Source organism: Macrotis lagotis, chromosome 1 (genome assembly GCF_037893015.1).
Source record: "Macrotis lagotis isolate mMagLag1 chromosome 1, bilby.v1.9.chrom.fasta, whole genome shotgun sequence".
NCBI lineage: Eukaryota > Metazoa > Chordata > Mammalia > Peramelemorphia > Peramelidae > Macrotis > Macrotis lagotis.
In genome coordinates this window covers 713693505-713708990 of record NC_133658.1, presented here as the reverse complement: position 1 = coordinate 713708990, position 15486 = coordinate 713693505, and the positions used below count along the sequence as shown (strand labels likewise).

At 35.8% G+C, this 15486-nt stretch overlaps 1 pseudogene; it reads right to left on the bottom strand.

Annotated features, from left to right (window-relative positions):
• Positions 1-7693: 7693 nt before the first annotated feature.
• LOC141523590 (mediator of RNA polymerase II transcription subunit 30 pseudogene) lies at positions 7694-8475 on the bottom strand (annotated as a pseudogene).
• Positions 8476-15486: the final 7011 nt, after the last annotated feature.

Here is a 15486-nt window from a genome sequence, read left to right as displayed (position 1 = left end):
ATTGTTGTTAGTGCATATAATGTTCTTCTGATTCTGTTCATCTCACTCAGCTTCAATCATGCAAGTCTTTTTAAGCTTCTCTGAAATCCTGTCCCTCCTGATTTCTAATAGAACAGTAGTTTTTCATCAAATATATAGGTGGCATAGTGGATAGAGCACTGGCCCTGGAGTCAGGAGTACCTGAGTTCAAATCCGTCTCAGACACTTAATAATTATCTAGCTGTGCGGCCTTGGGCAAGCCACTTAACCCCGTTTGCCTTGCAAACACACACACACACACACACACACACACATATATATATATATGTACTACAATTTGTTCAGTCATTCCCCAATTGATGGACATTATTTCAGTTTCCAATTCTTTGCCACTATTAACAGAGCTGCTATAAATATTATTGTAAATGTGGGATTTTTAATCTTTTTTCATGATTTCTTCATGGTATAGACCCGGTAGTGGTATTGCTGGATCAAAAGGTATGCACATTTTTATTGCCCTTTGGGCATAATTCCAAATTGCTCTTCAGTTCACAATTTCACCAACAATGGATCAGTGTACCAGATTTCCCAAATCTACTCCAACATTGATCAATATCTTTTCTGGTCATTTTGGCCAATCTGAGAGGTGTGAGGTGGTACCTCAGAGAAGATTTAATTTGTGTTTCTCTAATCAGTAATGATTTAGAGCAATTTTTCATATGACTATAGATAGCTTTGATTTCCTCATCTGCAAATCACCTTTGCTTACATATCCTTTGACCATTAGTCAATTGGGGAATGGCTTGATATTTTTATAAATTTGACTCAGTTCTCTGTATTTTAGAAATGAATCCTTTGTCAGAAACACTAATTGTAAAACTGTTTCCCAGTTTACTACATTTCTTTTTATCTTGGTTAGAGTAGTGTGTTTGTGCAAAAGCTTTTTATTTTAATGTATTCAAAATTATGAAATTTGTTTTTATGATATTCTGTATCTCTTTCTTGGTCATAAACTGCTCCCCTTTCTATCAATCTGACAGGTGAACTATGCCTTGTTATCTTAATTTATTTATAATATTGTCTTTTATTAATTCTAAATCCTGCACCCATTTTGATCTTATCGTGGTATAGAGTGTGAGAAGTTGGTCTAATCCTAGTTTCTGTCATATTATCTTCCAGTTTTCCCAGCAGTTTTTAATCATAGAGTGAGTCCTTATCCCAGAAACTGGATTCTTTGGGTTTTTCAAACATCATATTACTATACTCTGTCCCTTTGGCACCTGTTCTACTTCATTGATCCACCACTTTCTTTCTTAGTCAGTACCAGACAGTTTTGATGGTTGATGCTTTATAATATAATTTTAGATCTGATAAGGCTGTGCTGTCCCCTTTTGCATTTTTTTTCATTCAATACCTTAATACTCTTGAATTTTTTTTGTTTTGCCATATGAATTTAGTTATAATTTCTTCTAGCTCACTAAAGTAATTTTTTGGAAGTTTGATTGGCATGACACTAAATAAGTAGGTTAATTTAGGTAGAAATGTCATTTTTATTATATTAGCTTGACCTACCCATGAGTCTGCATTGGCAGGTAGATTTATAAGTATTTTATGTTGTCTGATGTTATTTTAAATGGGATTTCTCTTTCAAACTCTTGCTGCTGCATATTTTGGTAGTATATAGAAATGCTGAGGACTTATGTGGGTTTATTTTATATTCTGCAACTTTGCTAAAGTTGCTAATTGTTTCCAGATTATTTTTAAGGGTTCTCTAGGTATACCATCATATCATGTGCAAAGAGTGAGAGTTTTGTTTCTTCTTTCCCAATTCTAATTCCTTCAATTTCCTTTACTTCTCTTACTGCTGAGGCTAAAATTTCTAATACAATATTTAATGATAGTGGTGATAATGGGCATCTTTGTTTCATCCCTGATCTTACCGGAAATGCCTCTAGTTTATCTCTATTGCATTTAATGCTTATTGATGGTTTCAGGTAGATACTGCTTATCAATCTAAGGAACAATCCATTTTTTCCCTACAATCTCCAGTGTTTTTAGTAGGAATAGGTGCTGTATTTTGTCAAAGGTTTTTTTCAGTATCCATTGAGATAATCATATGATTTCTGTTGTTATTGATATAGTTAATTATACTAACAGTTTTCCTTATATTACACCAGCCCTCCATTCTTGGAATAAAACCTGCTTGGTCATAGTGTATTATCCTAGTGGCAACTTACTGCAATTACGTTGCCAATATTTTAAGATTTTTGCATCCATATTTATTAGATAAATTTGTCAATATGTCTTTTTTCTGTTTTGACTCTTCCTAATTTAAGTATTTGCACCATATTGGTGTCATAGAAGGAATTAGGCAGAGTTCTGTCTTCACCTATTTTTCCACATAATTTATATAGATTTGGAGGCAATTGGTCCTTGAATGTTTGATATAATTCATTAGTGAATTCATCTGGCCCTGGAGATTTTTTTTCTTAAGTAGTTCATTGATGGCTTGTTGAATTTCCTTTTTCTCAGGTAGTGTTATTTAGATATTTAATTTCCTCTTCATTTAACCAGGGTAATTTATATTTTTATTAATATTCATTCATTTCATCTAGATCATCAAATTTATTGGCATACAATTGAGCAAAACAGTTCTGAATAATTACTTTAATTTCCTCTTCATTGGTAATAAGTTTCCTTTTTTCATTTTTGATTCTAGTAATTTAGTTTTCTTCTTTTTTTGTTTAAATCAAATAAATCAGGGGTGGCTAGGTGGCATAGTGGATAAAGCACTGGCCTTGGAGTCAGGAGTACCTGGGTTCAAATCCAGTCTCAGACATTTAATAATTACCTAGATGTGTGGCCTTGGGCAAGCCACTTAACCCCATTTGCCTTGCAAAAAAAAAAAACACCTAGAAAAATAAATAAATAAATCAAATTAATCAAAGGTTTATCTCTTTTTATAAGAGGTTCATCTCTTTTTATAAAAAAAAAGGTTTATTTCTTTTTATAAAACAAACTCTTGGCTTCATTTAATCATTCAATAGTTTTCTTACTTTCAATTTTATTCTTTTCTCCTTTAATTTTTAGAATTTCTAATTTGGTATTTAACTGGTGGTATTTAATTTGTTCTTTCTCTAACTTTTTTAGTTGCATGCTCAGTTCATTGATTTCCTTTTTATTTATTTTATTCATGTAAGCATTTAGGCATATAATATATCTACAAATGACTGCTTTGGCTGTATCTCCTAAATTTTGGTATGTTGCCTCATTATTGTCATGGTCTTGGATGAAATCACTAATTCTTTTTTTTTTATTTATTTTTTGATCCACTCATTTAGGCTTATCTCTGTGTGGTCCATTATTGCAAGTGAATTTTATTGCATCATGGTCAGAAAGGGATGGCTTTAATATTTCTGCCTTTCTGCATTTATTATGAAGTTTTTATGCCCTAGTACATGGTCAGTTTGTGTGTAGGTACCATATACTGCAGAAAAAAGGTATATTCCTATCCCAGTCTAGTTTTCTCCACAGACCTATCATGTCTCAGTTTTCTAACTTTCTATTTACTTCCTTAACATCCTTCTTATTTATTTTTATGTTTAGATTTATCTAATTTTGAGACAAGGAAGTTGAGGTCTCCCACCAGTAGAGTTTTACTGTATCTTCCTGTCACTCATTCAGTTTCTACTCTCAGAATTTGGATGCTATACCACTTGGTGCATATATTGCTTCATTGTCTATGGTACCTTTTAGGTTATAGTTTCCTTCCTTATTTCTTTTAATGAGATCTATTTTTTGTAGCTGCTTTGACTGAGACAGAGATTGTTTCCCCTGTCTTTTTCACTTCAGCTGAAGTATAATATATTCTGCTCTACCATTTTACTTTTACTTTGTGTGCATCGCTCTGCTTTAAATGCATTTTTTTGTATGCAGCATATTGTAGGATTCTGGTTTTTATTCTACTCTGCTATCCAGAGAGTTCATCCCATCCACATTCAAAGTTATATTTAATAACTATTTATTGTCTTCCATGCTATCTTCCCTCTGTTTGTATTTGCTCCTTTTCCCCATTCCCCCTATTTTACTTCTGAATACCACCTCCTTCTGTATATTCTCTTCTTCTATACAACCCCCTCCCTTTTCTTTCCCCTTTCCTTTTGCCCCTTCTGTCAGTCCCACTTTTCCTCACCCCTTCCCGCTTTCCTCTTTTGCTTTTTAATACTTAAAAAAGTAATATAAGTTCCAACTGAGTGTGTGTTAATCCCTCTTTGAGCCAAATCTGATGTAAGATTCAGGAGGTTCTCACCTCCTTCCTTCTTCCCCTCTGTTGCAATAGGTCCTTTGAACATCTTTATGTGATGTAATTTATACAATTCATTTTCCTCCTCCCTCATGACTCTTTACTACTCCCCCTTTTAAGGTAATATTATTTTAACTTATTCCAACATGATCACAGACAAATCATGACTGTCCATTCCTTCTGGCTAAGTGTATTGCCTCTAATAGAGTTACAATTCTCAAGAGCTATGAGAATCTTTCTCCTAGGTCGGTATATAGACAGTTTCATCCTATTGACTAACAATTTTTTCTTTTCCCGTTTTGACCTTTCCACATATGTCTTGAGCCTTCTCTTTGGCTCTGGTCTTTTCATAAGGAAAAATTAAAAATCTCCTATTTCATTGAATGTCTCTCCTTTACCCTGGAAGAGAGGGCTCAGTTTTGCTAGATAGTGAATTCTTGGCTACATTCCTAGCTCTCTTGCTCTTTGGAATATCATATTCCAGGTCCTATGTAATCCTGAATGTAACTCCTTGGTATTTAAATTGTTTCTTTCTGGCTGTTTGCAGGATTTTTCTCCTTTATCTGATAGTTCTAGAATTTGGCCACAATATTTCTTGGTGTTTTCATTTTGGGATACCTTTCAGTAGGGGATCAGTGTATTCTTTCAGTGACAATTTTGCCCTTTGGTTCCAGATATCAGGGTAGTTCTCCTTCACTATATCCTGAAGTACAGAATCTAGGCTTTTTTTCGCTTTAAAATGTTCAGGAAGTCCTATAATTTTTAAGTTGTCTCTTCTGGATCTATTTTACAGGTCTGTTGTTAGGCCAATGAGGTATTTTACATTTTCTTCTATTTTGTTTTTTTGGTTTTGTTTACCAAATTCTTGGTGTCTCATGAAGTCATTAGTTTCCACAAATTCCAATCTTTTTATTTTTAGTTTTTTATTTACTTTTTGCATCTACTTTTCTAATTGGTTAATTCTATTTTTGGAGGAGATTTCCATTTCTTTGTGTGCTTGTCCAATTGTGTTTTGAAAGGAATTGTTTTCTACTTGTAATATCTTATTTTTCTCTTGTATTTCTTCTCCCAATTTTTCTATTTGATTGTTTTTTAGGTTTCTGTAAGGCAATGGGGTTAAGTGGCTTGCACAAGGCTACACAGCTAGGTAATTATTAATTGAGAACTCAGGTACTCCTGACTCCAGACCTGGTGCTCTATGCACTGTACCACCTAGCTGCCCCTTCTATTTGATTTTTAAACTCCTTCCACATCTCTTATAACAAGTCTTACTGGGATGGAAACCAATTCAGATTCTCCTCTGAAGGTCTATTCCTTTCTGAGTTAGGATCTTTTTCTTCAAGGTAACATTCAATGGACCATCCTTTGTGCTCATCTTTTTTCCATTTGGGGTCCTTTCCCTTGGGTCTTGTGCTGGATGAAGGGTTGGTTCACAGATCTTCAGTGTTGAGATCCCTGAAGGCTTTGCCCACTTCAGGAGTTATTCAGTGGGTCAGCCTGTAAGGGAAGCTTTCTCTGTTTTGTCTGTGATTAGTGGCTCACTGCCAAGGCTTGGAGGTGGGATGGAGGCAGGCAGGATCTAGTCTGTCCTTGCACATTGTGGGCTGGAACTTCTTAATCCCAAATCATCACTGGGGGAGATCTACTGCCCATTCCTGAGCCTAAGAGCAAAGTGCAAACACCAGAAAGTCTCCCACAAGATTAATGGGGAGGAGAGTCAGCTGGAAACATGGGGACTCCACTGAAAACATGGGGTCTCATGGCCTGTGTCTTCCAGACCATCTGAACTGACCAGATAGATATCTAGGTACTGGAGCTCTCCTGTCCACCTTGCACACACACACAAAAATGCTTCCACTGATGTTCTCAGGTCAGTCTCCAGACACCACTCTGTTAAACCTGTGCTAACTCTCTGCCCTCTGCCCCAGGCTCACCCATTACTTCCCTATGACCGACTTTGTTGGTAGATGTTCTTCTCCTTGGTTGTTCTCTGGGTTCTGATGCTCCAAAATCTGTAAGAGGCTTGGTCAATGTTAGTTCTGAGAAAGCCAAGAGAGCTTAAAATAGTGCCTGGCTTCTCTCTGCTACCCAGGCTGGAAGTCTAAAACTAGCTTAGTATTTTTAAAGTATATGTAATGTTTGCTATGGTAGGCTGAACACTGTCTACTTCTCAGTTTTTCCTTTTGAAATTTCTTTTGATCTTTTCTATACTGTTATTAAAATGTTTCATTTCCTCTCTTCTTTTTCTTCTCCTTTTATTGCATTATCCCCAATCCCAAAACTCTCTTCCCCAAAATAAGTTCTCTGTAATAAGTGTGGTTTAAGAAAACAAATTTACATATTAACAAAACAAAATTATGTATTAGATGCATGTGAAAATGATAGTCTGTTTCTTCATCTAAAGTCTATATTTTCTATCAAGTCAAAATGTTGTAAAAATGTTTCATCAAAAGTATTCAGGAATTGTGTTTGGTCATTGATAAGTGGTCTTAAATCTTTTAAAATTGTTTCCCTTTGCAATTTGTAGTTAGTCTTGCAATTATTTTCCTAGATCTTCTCCCTACATCCATTCCTGGAAATCTTCCTTTTTGTCTTTTAACAGTACAGTAATATACAATTCATCCACTGAGCCATTTTCCAATCGATGGGCACACACTTGACACTTTCTAAGGCTTCCTATATCCTAAACCAAAGACTTTTGGGATATAGCTCTAAATTCCTTTCGAACAGTTATACCAATTCATAAATTTGGTTCATTGGTGTGTATACTGTATCTAACTTCTAATGAACCATTCAGTATTGTTAGTTTCTATTTTTGTCTTCTTTTTCTATTTGATGGTGTCTTAATTTACTTTTCTTTTATCATTAGCTACATTCATCATTTTAAACAGCTTTCATTTTCTCTTTTGAGAACTGCCTGAATGATTCTGGTTCTTATACATTTGCATAAATTTTTTATATAGCTTGGGTATTAGAGAAAATTTTGTATAAAGTTTTTTTATTTCTAATTGCATTGATTTTGTCTGCACAAATTCACTTTAACTTTATGTAATCAAAACTGACCATTTTGTCTGTATAATTATCTCTATCCCATGTTTTGTCAAGAGTTCAATCTCTTAGTAATAAAAACTGTCTCTTTCCCTTCTCCTCTAACTTGTTTGTTATATGATTTCCTATACATACAGAATATGTCAATTTAGAAATCATTGTGTTATGTGATGTGAAATTTTCATCTATACCTAATGCCATCTAGATAATTTTCCAAATTGTAGTTCTCATTGAATAGTGAGTCTTTTATCCCAGTATTTGGTATACTTGGATTAACTAGATACAGCTACTATGTTCAATTGCTTCTACTCTTCTGACCTATATTTTTTCAAAAAAAATAAATTTAATAACAAAATTGGATTCTGATCTTTTCACATAATTGCTGAGTCATAGAAAACTAACAAATTAAGAACTGTCAAGAAGTTACTGTACTTAACAGGAAAGTATACATTGTTTCCTAAACTATAAAGCAAATATTTAATGCACATCTGAGATAATGGAACAATAATTTAACTTTTGCAACATTGTGATGAAGACAAAAATAAGCAATTTTGAGAACAAAATAGTTATGCAAGTCATAACGTAGAAATTTAAAAATCAGTTCAGTTCCTCATTGCCAACATGGCATTAATGTCCCAGATGAGATTCCGTAATTGGTCCATAATTTGTTTCAGCTGTTGATTCTTCTGTTTGAGTTTTTTATTTACTTCTGCAATTTCTCTTCTCTCTTCACTAGCAAAACGAAGTTAGCCAGAAGCACCACGGTCATCATTCTTTGAGCCATCTTCTTCCACATAAGGAATGAGTTGCTCTATTGGAATAGGATCCAATCCTGCACAATTTTCATTGTATTTATCATAGACTAATCTTAGTTTCCGGAAGAGGATAGAGAGTTGACGGAGATGATCTTGAAGCTTAGCTAATCTGTCCTGATATGTTCCAGTGTGGTATGTGACACCATTTGGTAACTGCATGTTCGGCAGCAGCTGGAAGATCTCCATAGTGCGGTACACGATGTCCTGCACGGTTTCCTGGCCGATCCGGCATGGGGACGCGGTGTTGACCTCGCGGGCTGCCTGGGCCTGGGGGCCGGAGAAGGCCCCGGGCGGCACCCCGGCCAAGGGCGGGGTGGACATGCCGCCGAGCCGGAGCGGCGGCGGCGGCAGGGCCCGCTGGGCTCTCTGGGCCCGCGCCCGGCACCGCGGAGCGGCATCCTCCCCCTCCTGCGGCCCTTCCCTCTGACCTATTTTTTAACCAAATTTTCTATTTTTTTAATAAAGTAACGAATTATTTTAATGATGTTGATAATACTAAGGTTATAGCATTAAAAAACATCTATCTTGTAAAGAGCTATATGCAATTTATCTCATTTAATATGAAGAACAATTTTCTGATGATTATTGTTTGGCACTATAGTTTATTATGTGGTATTGTTAGGCTACCCTTTATTCTCTGTTTTTTTTTTTTATTTTCCCTATTGAGATTCTTCACCTTTTGTTTCTTTAGATGTTTCTTTGTATTGTCTTGTTCTATAAAGTAACCCCTTGATAATTTTGTTGATGTAGCATAATCCATAAACTTATTGAGATAGTATGTCATTTTATTATATATGTAAGAATTTTTCAAAATTATTTGAATCTTACTCTATTTTTGTAGAGAGTTTTGTAATTGTTTCACTTATGTTTTTTCTGTCTTGGTAGGTAGACTTTCAGATATTTTATAAGCATTTTGAATTTATTTTTTAATTTTCTTTCTGCTACATTTTGTTATTTATATCCTACTTCTTTACTGGTTATTATTTATTGAAATTAAGTTTTAGTTTTATGATTTGGGTTCAAAATAACCCTCTCATCTGCAAAACATGATAATTTTGCTTGTTCTTCACCTATGTAGAATCACTCAATATATTTTTCTTCTCTTATTGCTAATGTTAACATTTATAGAACTGCAGAATGTTAGTCATGAAAAGAAGTATCTTTGTTTTTCCTATATTATTCAAAGGAACTCTAGAAATACCGTTAATTCTTATTTTCTGATAAAATTTGGCTAAATTGATTCTAAATTTATTCTTAGACTTTTTTGTATTTTCATGAAAAACTTTATTTAAGGAGTTTTCTGTATCTAGTTAGAGAATCATGTGATTTTTATTTTATTTTTAGTATATATATATATATATATATATATATATATATGATCTATTATATTTATTATTTTCTAAATATTAAACCAAACTTGTATTCCTCATACATGTCTGACCTGGTCATGCTGTATAGTCTCTTAAATATATGACCGTTTTGCTTGAATTTGATTTATCATTTTTACACTTCTATTCACTAGAGGCATGGATCCATAGTTTTCTTAATTTTATTTCTCCCTGGTCCAGGTACCAGAACCATATTTGCCTCAGAGAAAAAGTTTGGTATGATGCCTCTTTTTCTATTTTGTAAATTATTTGTGGAATGGAATTACTTGTTCTTTAAATATTTTATGGAATTTATAAATGGTCTTGAAGTTTCTCCCTGCCCCCCAATCTCCTTCTTTTAGAGTTCCCTTTTGTATTTTTGGTTAGATAGCTATTTATGTTCTCCCTTTACTGACTAATTGGTCATTTATGCCTTCTGTATGTGTGTGTGTGTGTGTGTGTGTGTGTGTGTGTTTATATGCATATGTATCTAGATATCTAGAGTGTAGAGTATGTTCGGGAAAGACTAGAACTTTGGTATGAGGGATGCTGAGCCCTTACCTGGTGACTTTCAATCTCTAATGTACAATTGATCCATCTAACTCTTATCTGTGGCTCCAAGAAGTTGTAGTATACACAGTGGTCACTCTCCAGTAATCCATTTTGGCAGATGGACAAAACCCGGTTGAATGTAACTGAGGGACCTAAAACCTACTGGTGAAGATTTCTCCTAGTAGAATGTGAGAAGCAACTGAAGCACTTGCTGTGGAACATTAGAGCTTGGTTAAACATTTAAGACTTGAAGATCATCTACTGCATCTCAAATTATCACCAGTTGTTTTAACTTTGTCCTGCAACTGAACTGTGATGACTCTGGAGAAAGAGTGAGACCATGACTTTGTACAATTCTGTCTCACTTAAATCCAATTTATGCACAAATAAAAATATATCACTCACATTATTTTACCATTTTTACCTATCTCAAAGTACAGTGGTTACAGGCAAGTGACAAAGCAGCACTGCAACTTTTAGTCACAACCCTGCAGAGAGGTGGCCCAGGCCATAAGGTTGTCTCCTTACTGGAAAGGGATTCTTTCTGATCAAATTAGGACCAAAATGTTCATCTCCTAGTGTGAGGAATAGACTAGAAAAGGTTCCCTAAAAATTGTCTGCTTATCCAATCCTGATCTGATTGCCACAACAGGTGGCACCATGTGGCAAAAACACACACATACAGAAAAAGTACAGAAACTTCTTCAAAAATGATTCCATTCACCATTGATAGAGGGACTATGCACATACTTAGAATCAACACAAAATCCAGGATACCTGAAAGATATCTTCTTATTGCAACAGAACTCAGAAAATATCACATCCAAAGAGCTGCCCTGATTAAAGCAAGGCTGGCAAAGGAAGGCCAGCTTACTGAAGTTGGAACTGTTTTGTGTTTCCTTTAGGGTCCATAGTGAAGGAGAGAGTCTTGAAGCTCAGATTTTAAAAAAAAACCTAACATAGTCAATAAGCTTGTACACTTATCAAAAAGAATGACTGACAATGCAATTGTCCCTTGCAGGAAAATATCATGTCACCATAATCAGTGCCTATGTCCCTACTCTGACAAACTTGATGAGGTCAAAGAAAAAATTTATGAAGACCTGGAGACCCCTAACATTAATGTGCCAAAAGAGGAAAGGTTTATAATTCTGGATTATTTTAATACTAGAACAGACTCAAACTACTAGACATGTCAGGGAGCACTTGGGAGGAATGAAATAGGAACATCGATAGCAATAGTCACTGCTGAAGACTTGTATGTTTCATGACCTATTTATCATGAATACTGTCTCCCATTTACCTAATTGCAATAAAAATTTATGGTTATACACTTGCAAAAAGCATTCGCATTTTATCGAATATTGTAATTATAGGGAGAAGAGATGGACAGAATTTGATAGGATGAAGTTCCAATGTGTGACACAGAGTGCTGGACTGATCACCTGGTATTTTGCAGATATGGTTTAGTTCCCTTGCTTATTTCTGATACAGTGGCTCCAAGGTAAAATGACTCCTAGAAGAATTAATATCAACAGATTAGAGCCCCTCTCTGAGGAGAAAGAGTTTGTTGCTAGCTTGGAGGGAAAGTTGGACCAACACACACTTGGCTACAGTGGAACTGAAAAATAGCAGGTAGTTTTCAGAGATTTGGTGTACAGCACTGCATTTCTCCATTTGGATCACTGGTTTGACAAAAGTGATGGGTAAATTCAGAACTTACTAAATGAAAAATGAGACCTCCACAGGCTTTACCAGCAGGATATTTCATCCATCTCTAAGAAAGCAGAATTTAAATCCATCAAAAGTAAAGTACATGCAAAGTTTAGGGAGATTCAGAATTCTTGGTTCAGTAAGAAGGCAGATGAAATTTGGTTTTATGCTGATAGTAACATCTCAAAATGCTTTTGTGATTCTGGGAAGGCTATCTATGGGTCAAAGAACTATGGTCCATCTCAACTATTCGGTGTTGATGGAGTCATTTTGATTAGAAATAAGGACATAATCCTAGAGATATGTATTGGAAACATTTCCATAGTGTATGTAAAAGATTGTTATCAATCAGTGCTGAAGTCATTGACTATTTACCTCAAGTTGAAGTAAATCCCTCTCTAGCTGAACTTTCAATTGAAAAAGAGGTTTGAATGCCATAAGGCTTCTTTTATTTGGCAAAACTCCTGGGCCTGAGTCTTAAAAGTGGTAAAGTCCACTGTTCATCTAAAAACCGATTGAAATTTTCTCGATAATATGACAAGAGGAGGTTATCCCCCAGGAGGCCCAGGGTCTCTCTCTTTCTCTCTCTCTCTCTCTCTCTCTCTCTCTCTCTCTCTCTCTCTCTCTCTCTCTCTCTCTCTCTCTCTCTTAGTTAGTGCTGGCAAGATTCTTGTCAGAGTACTCCTTAAAAAGGTGATTCTTCACCTGCAAGATAATCATCTACTGGGAACCAGTGTGGTTTCAGAAAGGGTCAAAGAACAGTTAATATAGTGTTTGTTGCCTGACAACTTCAGGAGAAATGCCAGGAGCAGAGCAAAGATCTATCTGCGTGCAAAGTGTGTAGGTCTAATCAATGTCTGTGATATTTTCAGTCATAAAGTCTTATGTAAAATTAAGTCAAAATTTGGTTGCCCAGCAAGTTCATCAATTTTGTGCATCAATTTCATTAAGTTCTGGATAATAGATGGTATTCTTAGTGAAACAAGGCTGTGTGCTTACTCCAATTCTTTTAAGCATGATGCTTTCACCTATGTTGTCAAAAATATTCAGTTAGGATGAATGCACCATCAAGGCCAGCAATTGCCCACACAATTGGTAAATTCTTCAACTAGAAAAGGTTAGAAACCAAGACTAAAGTGGAGGGAGTGTTGGTGCATGACTTTTTCTATGCAAAAGATTATGCATTCAGTGCAGGTCTGAGATACAACGAAGTAGGGATCCATTCTCTGCTGATTGTGCTAAATTTTAACCTAATATTTAACATAGATATGTGGAATTATTGTATACAAAAATGGAGAAGTTTTGAATGCTGCAGATTAGCAATATACTTTCTTCGGATGTACATATTGATAATGTGGTTGACACTTGCACTGTTGGATATTTGGGAGGCTCTAAAGGAAAGCATGCTGTTTTGCTAAACTCATTGCTGTATACCCATGAAACCTAGATAGTATGCCAGCACCATGCCCAGAAACTGAATTGCTGCCATTTAAATTGTCTTAGGATGATTCTGAAGATAACTTGACAGTATAAAATAACAGACACTGAGGCTCCTTCATCCTCTCCTTTCTCTTCCTTCCAGTACTTTCGTTTATCACCCATTGACTCCATCTTTTTACTACATTATACCATTATATTCTTCTCCTTCCTGTGTCTTGTCTATATATGTTTCTCTAACAGCTCTTATAAATGACAAAGTTCATATTGAATTATCAGTATCTTCTTCCCATGCAGGAATACAAACCATTCAATATCATTAAGTTCCTCATTAGTTAATACTTTTCATCTATTCCCTCTATGGTTCATTAGTGTCCTGTACTTGAAGATCAAACTTTCTGTTCAGCTATGGTTGTTTCAATAGAAAAGTTTGAAAAGTTCCCTGTTTCACTGAAATTTCACCTTTTCCCCTGAGAGAGGATGTTCAGTTTTACTGGGTAGTTGATTCTTGGTAGTAAACCAAAGTCTTTTACCTTCTGGAATATCATATTCCAACCCCTTACAAACCCTTAATTTAGATTCTGCCAGTTCCTGTGTAATCCTCATTATAGAGCCATCGTAGTTGAATTGTATGTTTCTGGCAGCTCTTAGGCTTTTCTCTTTGACTTTCTGAGTTTTGGAATTTGACTATAATGTTCCTGGAAGTTTTTCTTTAGGGAACTTTTTCAAGAGGTAATTGGTGAATTCCCTCAATTTCTATTTTACCCTCTGTTTCTAGGATCTCAGGGCAGTTTTGCTTGTATTATTTCTTGAAAAATGAGGTCCAGGCTCTTTTCATGGTCATGACTTTCAGGTAGTCCAATAATTTTAAAATTATTTTCCTGGATATGTTTTCAAGGTCAATTGTTTTTTGCAATAAGATAGTTCACATTTTCTTCTAATTTTTGGCTTTTTGGAAGTTTTATTTCTTCCTGATTTCTTGCAAAGTCGTCAGTTTCCTTTAGTTACATTCTGCATTTGAAGGAGTTATTTTCTTCAGACAGCTTTTTTTATCTCCTTTTCTAGCTGGTCAATTTTGCTTTTTAAGGCATTCTTCTCCTCATTTGCCTTTTGTCTTGCTTTTTTTCCATGTGGTCTAAACTGGTTTTTAACATATTATTTCCTTCAGTTTTTTTTGTATTTCTTTCACCAAGTTTCTGATTTGTCTTTCATGATTTATCTGCATTGCTCTCATTTCTCCTCCCAATTTTCCTCCATCTCCCTTAATTTGCTTTTCAAAGTCTTTTTTTGAGCTCATCCATAGACTAAGCCCATTTTCTATTTGTCTTTGATATAGAAACTTTAAATTTGTCCTCGTCTGAATCTTCCATGGGACCAAAGTAATTTTCTATGGTCAGATTCTTCTTTTTCTTTTGTTTGTTCATTTCCTCAGCCTCAGACTAATTTACTGCACTTCCAAGACTTTGGGGGTTTTTGGAGACACCCCACTGGGACCTGTATTCCTCCAAGATCTTATGCTCTCTTGCCTGGGTTTTGATATGTAGATGATGATGACCATAGGCACTCTCCTCTGCACTGGATCTGTGAGGAGGGTCCCTGTTTGGCTATCTTAGTATGGAAAGCCATACTGCAACCCAGATCAGAGTGTGGGCAAACAGCAAAGTCCTGCCCCAGGGAGAGCTGAGATATTTCTGCCATCTCCCCCTCCCCCATTGCTTTCTGTGGTCTGGGGGTGCAGGTTGGTTTCTCTGATCCCTGCTGCAAGTTCTCCCTTCAGAGCTGTTCTGAGGCTGGTGCTCCTCACTCCCCACTCACTCTAGTGCAGCAGAGTTCTCTCACCACCCCTTCAAGCTGTTCCTGGTGATCTCTGGACTGCACCATGTTGCAGCCACACGGCTTTTTATACAACCCCCAGTCCCAGTGAAACACACCTTTCCTGTGGAAATTCTAAGTTATCTTGTACTGGGAAATTTTATCACTCAGTCTTTCTGTGGGTTCTGCTCCTCTAAATTTTGGCCAGAGTCATAATTTGACAGCTTTTGGAGTTTTGGGGGGAAGGAGTTTCCAAGAAATCCTGCCTTCATGCTGCCATCTTGGCTCTGCCCTACTTCCTTTTTTCTGATGAAGTTTGGTTGGATTCTAAGTGTGCCACAAGAGAAAGATCCTAGGATCTCAGTCTCAAGACACAGAAGGCCCTTAGAGAAAATGTCTGTCCAGGATCCTTTCTTTTTAGTAGAAGAACTCTAGCTGGTAATGTAGCTAGCATTTTAAC